Source organism: Hetaerina americana, unplaced genomic scaffold, assembly GCF_022747635.1.
Source record: "Hetaerina americana unplaced genomic scaffold, ioHetAmer1.1.p SCAF_12, whole genome shotgun sequence".
Lineage (NCBI taxonomy): Eukaryota > Metazoa > Arthropoda > Insecta > Odonata > Calopterygidae > Hetaerina > Hetaerina americana.
The window spans coordinates 12,371,376-12,384,060 of NW_027286292.1; the positions used below are offsets into that span (position 1 = coordinate 12,371,376).

The 12,685-nt window shown below is 40.9% G+C and overlaps 1 protein-coding gene across 1 annotated transcript in view; it reads right to left on the minus strand.

The window, feature by feature from the left end:
- The window catches only part of LOC139685868 (fez family zinc finger protein 2-like), a 141,744-nt gene that overhangs the window by 33,338 nt on the left and 95,721 nt on the right, over positions 1 to 12,685 (minus strand). The window lies entirely within an intron of this gene.

Here is a 12,685-nt window from a genome sequence, read left to right on the forward strand (position 1 = left end):
GCACAGTCTTGCCTCAAATTATGACGTCCTGGCCTTCATATACTTAGTCGTTTGTGATTTCTACATCGAAACACAATTTATTTCACTCTATTAACGGCAAAATCACCCTCTCTAATATTGAATGGTATAAATTTGGCTCCATCCGCTTGAAATCGGCTTATGACCTAAGATTCTTTTGCTTCCAACAGACGGATACTACTTTTACAGAAGCAGGGATAAGCTTCGTAGAAACACATGCGTTTTGAAACCAAATCTAAGATCCATTTAAGACTGAGGATTGTTTTAAGCAAATAGAAACAAAGAAAATTTCTAAAGAGAAGTAAAGAGATAACATATGTTCATACACTAAGGAATGTGTATGTGTTCAATTACCAATCTGACAGGACTACTGTACCTATGCTACGAAAGGAAGCAATTATGACAAAAAATGGTATTTTGATATTATTTCTGTTCTCTGTAAAACGATATTACCTTTACAATATTTATTCGATGGATAATGACACTTCACCATAATGGCTAATGTTCAAATTTGACATAACACCAAGGAACTAGGTCAACGTACAAATGGTTAAAATCACGTGATTTTCCTTCGAAGCATTATGGGGAATTTACTTGGGTAAACTAAAAGGGATTTAAGACTGAAATGTATAGAAATTAATATGTACGGTTCGGAAATGTACCAAAATTATGCCACCTCGTCAGAAATGCGAGGCGACTAAATGGCTTTTATTCACATAAGTTTACGTGTGACAAACATCCCCGCCCAAGGCAAATTAATTTTCTTACGTCAAAACGTAGTGAGTATTCACTCAACATAAATGGCAGAATGAAAGAGATTACGGCGTCAGCCATGGCCATTGTATGTAATTCGCATATTGTAATCCTGTCTACATTATTTGGAAAGTAGAAAATAAGACTTCTTACATTTCTAAAAATATAATTTTAATTTTCAAAATTAAATAAATTTATCGGAGAGCAATCGAAACGGACGAGCATTTTTTTCACGAATTTTCCTTTATTGTTTACACATCTTGTGTGAAAAATATCGGCAATTGTTGTTACTATTGCATAGAATTTTGGTTATCGGTGCACCAATATCGAGTTCACATAGGGGCCGTATCTTATCATATGAAGGAATCATGGATGCTATTAGGCCCATAAGTGTGTTGTGAATCATCTCAGTGACTTTTTTCCCTGCGGAATTGAAATTAGCCCACGGTACAAATTATCTCATTCTGTTCAGCGTTACCTGATACGAATTTTGTCACATCTGGAACTTCCAGTATGACATTCTTTCATACACGTAAAATGAATTGATAAATTAAACAGGAGGTGAATCTCAGTGGTGATTACTTCCGTTCGCTTGTTTGGATTTCGACTGAGGAGAACTCGTCATCAAGCATTGTAAGTCTGTGTCAACCAATGCGCTTGCTAGCGGCCGTCCCTCATTCCCGAGAAGGGAAAGAAGATGAACACAGCAACAATCTCTCGGGGTCACAGAGGAGCAGACACTAGTCGACTCGCCCTTCCTACTAAAGCAGCAGCCGCCTCGAAAGACAGAGTGCCACCGGAAGAAGATGCTTGACACTACGTTCCGTTTCCCAATTCACATAATCGTCTCGCCACAGCCCGGGGAGGGAGAGAGAGGACCGGAGTGTTGCGGCCGGGGCCCTGAAAAAAAACGCACCGATTCAAAGGGCCAACCACGGCAAAGGGCCACCAGCTCCGCAAAAGAGAAACGAGCACCCACCCCTTGGGTGGATCAGGGAGAAAACGAGATGTGGCACGGGGTGGAAGGAGTGATTCCGTCGATTGGAGAGGAGGAAAGGGGGAAAAGAAAGGGGTTTGGAAGGGGCGAAAGGGGAGGAGATAATATGTAATGTTGGAGGGGCCATTGGAATGGGTGGAAGGGGGCCAGAGAGGCGTGTGATGGGGGGTGAGAGAAAGGTTGAGGGGTCACCGGATGCATTCGGCCCCGAAGAGGGGCGGGGAGGGAAGGTTGGGGGGGTGCGAGATGGGTCGCTGGCGAGCCGGGGAAGGGACGTGGAGGAAACAAATGGGAGTGGGGTTGGGCAAAGGAGAGGAGTCGGGGGTGGCGTGGGTGGGAAGGAGAGGGGGTTGAGCGCCCCCCATCCCCCATCGACGCACCGACGCCTTCGCTTCCATTGGTCGGGAATGCGCGTCGATGATGGCGCAGGTGCTGGGGGTCGACCGGCGCACAGGGGCCTCGGCAGCCCCCGCACTCCGTGACCACGCCCGCGCTCTGCCCGGGCACCCTTCGTTGGGGAGGAATGTGGGAGGGCAAGGAGAGGGTTTTGGGTCGCGGGGGGACAGCGAGTGAGTGAGTGAGTGGGGTGGGTGGTTGGGGAGGATACGTTGCCAATCGAAGTCGATGACGGGAGAGTCAGCCAATCACCGCTCGTGTTTGTGTGTGTGGGTGGGGGAGGGCACCTCGGCGCCCGGCTCTCTGGCGGCGTCGCCGCGCGGGTGAGGGTGATGACGCTAAGGCGACGTGAGGCGGCCTCGCTCTCGCACCTCGCGCCGCCGATGATGTGACGTCAGGGACTACCCACGCTTATCATGGGGGAGGGGTCCCAAGGGGAGATGCGCTCATTTTGTCTGTTGCCACCTGCTCCCCCGTGGGCGGGAGTAATGAAAATATTCCGTAAGACATGCTCGGATGCTCACGCCTTTATACCCCGCCTCCACATTGACACCCTCACCTCCCTTTTGGAATGCTCCCGCGCGTACGACACGCAAGAGGGCGTCAGTGCCTGAGGAGCGCCATCCTTGCGCACCTCTCGTCATATCGCTCGTGGAGGTCGTTAGCGACGACTCGATGTGATAATGAAAGGGGAAAAACTTGAAATGTTTCACGTGGAAATTGTGTACCACTCAAATTGAGAGTACCTTCCTTACATGTATCTGGATCGAATGAAACACGAAGATTAATGCAAAGGTTTGATGTTGTACCCAGGCTGAAGTTTATCTGATTTATGTGGTGTTTTAACTAAAATTCTTTTCCCAGGAAAAGTAAAAAAACATTTTCATCAGCTACCGTTCAAACTGGGTATGTGAACTTCAATTTGAAGTATTCCACAAACTTCGTCGGAGCAGGAAGCATAATTTAATTAAAATTAGTGTTCTTACTTAAAATTAAAGGAGATATGCTATTCATTAAACCACTAAAATCCATACTTTACTGCTGTATACCTAAAATGTGAATGAAAGGGAAAACATCGTTCATTTCCTTGAATAAAACCCCAAAAATCCTGAAGTCACCCTCCAACTGCAATAGCAACAGTATTATTATTATTTGGAATTTTATAAGGTAAGGTAAATAGTGGACGCACATAGCCTTTATAATGGTAAAGTGATACATTCACTTTCCTCTCCTAAAAGAGCCCAACCTGACATCCAAAACTACAATAAGGCTCTTTTCAATTCCACAATGTTTCCTACAATGTTACTATCCTGTCCTCTCCCCTTCTCTGTTGCCACGCTCCTTCAATATAAAGCACAGGAAAATCATACATTTGATTTCTGCAATCTTGTATATATCCCCGCATTAAATAGATTAAATTGAATCACTCCCACCTACCCTATCTGCGACCGATCCTCTCGGCTCTCTTTTTCCCTTCCAGGATAATTCCCATCTCAGTACTCTTTCTCTTCCAGTATATCCTCCCCTAATAGTCTACTTCCCCTTCAAGCACTGTTTCCCACTTGGCGCTGTCCCTCCGGTGCCCATAACACCTTCCCCTCTTTCCTACTCAAAACACCTTTCTCTAGCTCTTGTTCTACACCCCCCATTTTCTTTACTCCCTCCATCATTTCCATTTTTCTAAGGAAGGTGACTGATATTCCACCGTAACTTTAAAATGCTTCTGCGAGGGTAAAGATTATTTTTGTGACTGTGTTTGAAGGTTCCAATTATTAATGTGTACGAATATCTTGGATACAACTACAAGGAAAGAAGAATAATTCATCAACTCAACAAGAATCTGGTAGCAACCATTCCATTGAAAAACGGAAGGAAAGTAGAAGCCACAATAAACAAAGGAGTTAGACAATGAGGCAACTTTTCACAAGTCCATACAAAAATAATTCTGGAAGATGTAATAATAAAGCACAAGACTTGAGCATCAAGAAATTCAAGGGCAATGGCAGAGTATTTAACATAATTCGGTTCGCAGACGACATTGCAGTGATAGCAGAAACTCTCGAGGACCTGCAATAAACTCAGAATTCTATGAAATAAATACTTTGGAAATAGATATAAGCATGATATAGAAAAACACATCCTTCTGAATGGAAGAAAAGAGCTAAAAAAGATAATACAGTTCGAGGAATGGGAATGTATTATACCATGTCTTGAATAGTAGGTGCAGTGCTTTTAAAGGCACACATAGCCAGAAGATATAAACGAGCCGCATGAAATTGCATGATTGCTTTCCCATTTATCCTCTAATTTTTTTGTTCGTTCATTTCTGGTGCTTGGAAAAACAGCCACCGAGGGTCATCTCTTCCACATTCCCCACCAATCCTGAGTATGTCTTCATGTGTATACGTATAAAATATACTAGAAGAAATCATACCATGAGGGGAAAAATAAAATTAAAAAATACATAACGTATACATATATAACTATAAAAACAGTTATCAACCCGAAAGTCGTTTTGTTAGATAATAGTAGAGTCCACCCTATACTAAGCCTGACGGCGTGTGAAATTCACTCATCAGGGTAGAGGGGCCTTTCCCTGCGCCGGCTATGGGTTCCACGAAGATTTGACAGCCGAAAAATCACACAGATTGGGTGGAGCTGAAGGTGCCAGAGGCTTGCCCGGGAATCGAACCCTGGACCAGCGCCTACCACATGTGTACATATATATATAGTATATATATATATAGAATAACCCCTTTCGAATCATGTCTTTGTTTAGCTTGTATATTGGTAGGGGAGGTTCAAAAATATGCGTTGGACGCGAACGGTGAGGAAAAAAGTGTTTGGAACGTTTACCGTAGGATAAAGAACAACTGAAATTGGAGGTATTGTCCATGGTTTATTGGTGCATTGAGGATGGAAGCGGAAAATTAATCTATTTGGAGGTGGATATCGATATCTAAGAACGTTGTAGAGGAGCCCGAGATGGGAGATCTGGAACATATAGGAAAATAAGAATTGAGATTTGCAATAAAATGGTTATATCTTCATGACCCTTGCGTCAAAGAAGAAAGATATCGTCCACGTAATGGGCCCATAGCGTGCTTTAAGGTTTTGTGGGACAGTTATATTGATGATAGCCCTCTTGAATCAATTCATTTTCCTTTTTCCCGAAGGAAACTGTGAATCTCTAAGACATGAAATTTCTGCGCACCAAAATACAGAAACCCATATTTCCCGTTAGTCCAGAGGTTTCCGGTATTTCTTCCCCAGCACATGCAATAACTGGAACACTTTGCGAACGTTTTAGAGAGTTTATGTCTTTATTTAAGAAGTTCAGAAAATAAACATTCAAGGAAAGTCTACTTAATTTTTTCTAAAGATAATTCCTCCAAAAAAAGCATGTTTTCACGTTGGGGATCCCACCCCAAGTGTTCCAGGGGCCAAAACCATTGATGCTGCCAAAACTCTCCTATTTAATTTAAATTTTCCCACCAAGCTCACCAATGGCATCATCCAATCCTTAAAACATGTGCATCTCATTTCCAACCTTGTATATCAGTGATTTCAACAGGTTGAGGGTCTGGCAAGAGCCGCTATCCCCCCTCACTTGACTATCATGTACATGGACATGAACTGAATTTCCAGTTGTGATAATACCTTATGAATGTGTATTCATACCATATTCATATGAAAAACATCCTTTTCATGTGGATGGGCCGAGAGATACGCCTGGATAAAGTTTTAGGTTCGTCAAATTTTTTCCACCACAACTTAGCATTTGCGGGTGACAAGAGAATGGATCCTATAATTTTCTCAGTTCCTCCATATCCATCGTCAACAAGTGACTCCAATTTTGAATCTACAGGATACCTTTCATGGATTTACACTTCCAATTCTAGGCATTGTTTCTCCTCAAATCCTACCGCTTTCCGCGTGTTAATCAACAGATTATACACTTTCCACGTGATGATTAGTCCAGTTCAGTTTTAAAGGGTTTTATTCCGCAATCATAATAGGAACAGAAAAATAACAGTAACAGCAATATAATATTTGCAAATACATGAACGATCCGGAATCCCCGTTTTAGGAATTATCACCTCTTCGAGAGTGGGCAGAAAGATAGTAGTTACAAAGAGTGCAGCGATGGTGGAAAGTTAAAGCTCACGCGATGATTAAATAAATCGTGTCAACCAACGGTTACCTAAAGTCAACAATTGACAAACTCATAGGAAAGAATGTTAAAAAGTCCTAAACATTAATTTATAAGATCTATCCCACCGCGAACTCGGTGAGTTAGAATTACTTCATTTGACACAACTTCGACAAATATTACTAAACTCATTCCAAAAAACTACGGGAGATGCCGCAATAGTAAATTTTAACGGAGTCATCCACTAATATGCATTTCAATGCAACAATTTCAGAATGTTAAAATTATTCGCCTTGACCGGGATCCGAACCTATATCCCTCGATTTCCGTGATGATCCCTCTTACTCGATGCGTCTTTTAGAATGATGTTTAAAATATCAACATCATAGATAACCTTTTTTACAAGGGCAATTTAGATCCTTAGGAAAAATACGAGCCCATGTGAAATAGTAGTGACGTAACATATAGAGAATGCTTAGGCACAAAATTCAAGATTTGAACAAATTAACGTGTACCTTCACCTTATACAACAAATCAGAAATATCTTACTTTCCAAAGCATTTTATTGACCACGAGCACGGGAGTATTTTCACGCCCATTCCTCCCGCTGGAAAGAACAAGGCGTCTAAACAGCCTAGAGCTAATGGAGGTCATAATAAAGGGTGAAAAGCATGGAAATTTGAAGACTTACCTCCGCTTCCCTTAGCACTCCCCTCTTTTTAATATCCCACTGTTTCCACCCTCAGCGTTACCCCGTCATACCTGACTCACCTCCTTCCCCGCCCCTACCATACCGACCCCCACTCTGATTCCCCCGACCATTTCCGCCACGATATATAATTGCCCGGAATTTGGCTATGGTGCTATTGTTCCCGATTTTGCCCCAACGGGGGAAACTAATTTCATTCTGATTTTACTATTTGACCTGTGGATTCCGACATTTCATTTTTGTGACTATTATGAATAATTAATAATTCCTACTGAGGCATAGAGACGGCAAGCGAATATCTGCCTACATATTTAAATGATTACCATGATAACCTTTGCATAAAAGATCACTAAATTTAAAGTTTCATGTTTTATTAATTTTCCTTACTGCACAATGAAGAAATTGCCCTTATTTCTTTTCGATACCGACTTTGCGTGACATCTTAGAAGTATAGAGATTCTAATATCCCTGAACCTCATTCCCGCAGAATAAATCCCTAACGGTGACCGCCAGACATTACCACTTCGCGCGAACATGGGGGTCCTCGCCCTCTCCGTATCATGCACTCGTTGACACCGTTCCATCTCGTCCTCGCCGTATAAAAACAAATGAAGGCGTATCAACCATCAAAGCGTTTTTAATTTTTTACACATCTGGACCATGTTGAGAATGAAGAGGGAAATAGAGGGTAGAATCATGGGAAAGTGATATTGAGGAGAAAGAGAACAGAAATTTTGAGTTCAATAAAGGGAGGTAGAAAATACGCAGAGCTAAAGAGCGAGTTACTGCAATATGCAGAATGGGATTGAAAGATATTTTCCATGTCAGTAATGTTTTAAAAGTAAAAATTGGGTAGTGCCTGGGAACATTGAAAACCTACACTAAACCAGTGTTATTTGGTGATGATATCGTACCATGTAGGGAAGTATCTTAATTACTGTTGATTAAAGTTGAGTTGTAGAAGATTTTAACAATAAATATAAATCTCTAATATCGATGACCCATTTGTGTGTTAATTACGAAATACCCTAGTTCTATTTTATTTCAAATCAGGCCGCAATTCATCTTGAATTCAAAGGGAACTGCATTCATTCATAACAATTTGGACGGGGAGTTCAAGGAAATACAATCATTCATAACAATCAGGTGATATTTAAAATTTTTGCACATATAGTGAAGATAGAAGCATGGAAAATTCTTCAGCATGCAAGTAGAGAAACTCCCCGTCTCACCCTTATTCTTTCTAAGGATATCCACACAAATAATGGAGAGTGGATTTTTATATTGATTGTTGATGAGAAAAAAATAACTATTTTTCTTGCCTTATTTTAATGAAAATTTCATTTGGAACGCTTAATGAGGTCTAGTTAATACAATACATTAAATTATTCTTGAAAGATAAAGTAGCTAAATACCAAACTCTTAAATTCTTGATAAACCTTGGCTCAAAAATATTTCGTCCTAATATGATATCACGTGCCACAATACTGCATATGGAAGAGATTATTTAGAATACGTTTGTTAAGATATAAAAACTAATTTTTATCTTAATTAATAATCTTGCTAGCTTCATCTCTCCTATCCTTGTATAATATTTTCTGTGCCCCTTTCTGAACCATTTTATTTCAAACTGATAATTTACTTCACTGATAGTTTTACTAACAATATGCATTTCGTTTTCTCACACAATTTAGTGATATCGGCAGGTTTGTTTGACTGCACTACTTTCTTGAGATCGAGGCTAAAAAAGCAAGCAAGCTGAGAATCTTCTCCATAACTGCTTAATTACTTCAATAACAGACTTGAAGTAACTTTTAATCGGGCAGCACTGAAGTATCACCGCCGCTCATTTTAATTTCGGCCCCTAAGAGTGTTGGCATGAGAGTGAATACATCCGCAGCCATTTAAAATAACGGAGAATACAATATTTCGTGTCGGGAGGCTCAGCTATTGTTGTGCCGAGTGTAAACGTGAACGCGTGCTAAGAGGAAGCTGCCAGGCTCGTTGGGTGAGCGCAACTCGGAACTGTTGAACTGCGTGAATCATCACCGCTAATGGAACAGTTTCATTGTGGAGCGCGACCTTCCCTCAAGATTCCCTCGTGCAACCCGGAGCACCAAGCACAATGCCACAATGCCGGAGTAAGGGGCGTCCTCGACCGTCTGGGCTGCATAATGCCCCTTCCACTGCGACAATCTCGTTCACGCATGCTGCTCGAGGCACTGTGCACAAGCGGTCGAAGCCACCAGCCACGCCTCACCATTTAGCAAGAGATACTATCGGGAAACCCTCTCACTCCTCCTTCCTCCCTCCCTACCTCTCTCAATGAAGAAGTCACTAAACGAAAACATTTACCCCTTAAATTATGAGAAGACTACCACTGTTGCTGCCTACCTTCTTGCATTAATGAAGAAGAGAGCATTTTCTGAGATCATTTGCACCTTTTATGACGGAGTAATGTAATTAAGGGAAAGAATGAAGGGGGGGATAGAATCCGTGCTGGTATTTTTCTTCCCTTCATACCATTCGCCAACGTGTCCACAGGAACAACCCAAAAGCATTCAAGAGGTCCGAGAGGTGAGTCCAATTTGCCGGCTTTCAGACAAATACTGTTAACACAACATTTGAGCAGGCTTAATGAATTAAGAGACAATTGAACGGTATAAATAAAACGGCAAACGGTGGAGGGAACATAGGGGACATAACCGTCTCATCTCATCTCCCTCCACCACTTCTCCATAGAAACACTGAATTGTGTGCTCATTCCAGTGATAATTGCGTTCACAGCGATGCCTTTTTATCTTGCATTCAACAGACATGTACGAAAGAAATCTTTCTCCCAAAATAGGTAGTTGGAGACGTCTCAGCGAGAAACCTTCATGGGCGCGAGAGAGGGTATTTCTGACTCACAACAGGAACTCGTTTCGTTGTCCTTGACCAGGAGGTCATAATGAGGAAACTCCTTGCTGTTTAAATGTTGTCAATCAAGAGTTCGATGTTGTAGAAGTATCTTGTTACTCAACCCGGTAAAAGGAAGGGCAAAAATATATTGCATTTTTTCGCAGTTTAATTGTTGTAAAGTTTCTATTTTCACAGAAAATTACAGCTGGATCATTTTAGGTGTCTCTCCTTTCTTCCTTCTGTCCCACGGATTTTGGAATGGCTTTACGTACAAGCGAATGCTTTTTGGTACAAATCAAGACATGGGAAAGACTCAGTTCTTCACCAAACTGTTCAATAATATAAGGTTATTCCTCATCACATTAGAATCATGGGATATTCAAGTGCGTGTATGTTATTTAAAAAAAATAAGGCATAGCACTCCCTCTTACAAGGTTTCTATGCAGGGCGGTTTGCCCCAAAAACAAGTAGAATGATTTTTTCCTGACGACGCGAACGGCTAAAGTGGGGCGATTTATGGCGAGAAAGGTGGTGCATCCCCCCACGGCGCTCGCAGCTCCTCTCTCGGTCGTCTGCCGTGCTTATTCAAGCCGGAAATCAGAAATTTCGACAAACTTTATATTTTCATTGAATAGAAAAGAAATAAAAAATATCACCTGTTAAATGATATAAAAATCAAGCATGCTTTCCCCATACGCATAAATTTCTGCAAAAGTATGAATATTCCAGGAGAACGGAAACCAAAGATAAACTAAGATAAGTTGTTAACTCTATTGAAACTGCAAAAACTATACTGGTATCTTAATTATGTACACTCAAATGCACGAATCATAAAACTTAGTCCATCGTGATGCTAGATCAATTGCGCCTCCCATGCCCAACCACATGCCTTTTTGTGCCCCAGTAACTTTTAGACTTCGGACAAATATACTTCAAAGTATAGAGATAACGTTGGCGTTTGCCGCATTTACTTTCATCCCTGAAGCAGGTTTTTCAGCATAAATACTGGCATGTTATTGTTCAATAAATCAGGTAAATTCCGCCAATATATATGTTCGTTCTCAGGTCTTTAGGCCAGGGTAGGATTAGGGCAGTTTGAAAAAATAGATACCTGCTAATTAAAATGATAAAGGAAATTAGCATATATCGGCTGTTAATCTGAAATCGTTCAAAGACCATCATGTCAAAGGAAAATTTTGCTTGGGCTAGGGAACCACGAAAAAAGGAAGAGGAGGTTTCCCTAGACAGCTAATAAAATTATAGTGAAATAAAGTAAGCAATATCGCTCAAATCGTTGTTTTAATTCCATTTTCAAATCGTTTTTCCATTTCCTTATGTCGCAGGAGTAAACCTTTCCATAATAATTCCATTTATATTTTAAAAGGGACGAGAATGTCATTGTAATTGTTTTTTACCAATAGAATAGGCAAGCTTGTTTCCATCAACAAAGCGAAATACCAATGTGATCAACCACGGTTGGACGTGTGTAATCTGTGATTTATTTAATCACTCGGGTGAGTTTTATCATCTCTACCATTCGCAAGGTCCATCCCCAAAGAGCCATAAAAAGCAAGAGAATTACGACAGCGGGAAAAGTAAATCACAACCGATTTAGGGTCTAACTCTATTAAAAATCCTGTCCACATAACAATATCAATAACTTACTTAATTGAGTAGGATGTTGCTCAGTAGTATGTATACACTTTTCAGCTGATTTATTTCTACTTTCGTCCACTGCTTCGCACAGATAATCGTCAACGATAATTTCTCGAACCTCTGGCACATTAAATAAAAGAAAATGTATCAAATAATCTAAAGAAGCCAAAAAAGATTCCTGTTTACATGATTCATATTTTAATAAAATATGAAAAATTTAGGAAAGATGCACTAAAGCCGTGAAAAATGGTCAGGGACCTCCTTAAACTGCAATAAAACTAGTCTCCGCCTAAACTAGTTGCCACATACATGTATATGTAGATCCCTATAATTCTGGTAAGTAGCATGCTTTAGCCAGGAAGAATGTATGAAAATTCTCCAAACTTATAACGTACATTTTGATAGCGACTATTTAGCTACTTGGAACATTGCCTCCGAGAAGTCGATTGCGTGAGAACTCGGGAAACATTTTAACTATATTTTTTACGAAAAATTAAAGATGATTAATAATATTTTAAGAAGGAAACAAGTAAAAATCAATTACAAAGCTGTGATTTCATATTTCCCCATAGAATTTCAAATATGTCTATTCCTTATATATATTATTTATGTTTATTTCCTCTTATCCCACTTCAAATTAAACAAAATCCAAGCTTTTTCCACGGATTCTTAGAGAGCAGAAACTAGTGTATATCAATAAATGGGCGAGGGTGTGCCATAGCTTTTTCATCGAAGGATTTGCGCCAATCCTGCAAGGTCAAGTTTGAAACTATTAAATGCATTCGTGATCTACGTAAGCCACGAAACGAACAACGACCGTCGTGGCTCGTATCCATCACCCTTTGCCTTCTCTGGGGAAGGGAGAGGAGAGGGAACATCCGTCCACTCTCGGCATGACACGCGTTAAGTATATATAATTCACCTCTAGTTTATTTTCCATTCACCGAACACATGTCGACACACAATTCGCCGCTCGTAAATCTCGGTGTCTCCGATTGTCGGCGTCAAAATCCGAGAGATTTCAAACGGCTTCGCTCCTTTGAGAGTGGGGAGAGGAAGGGAAGAGCGGAGTTCATGTATGGGCCTCCAGCCGCTAAGGTAA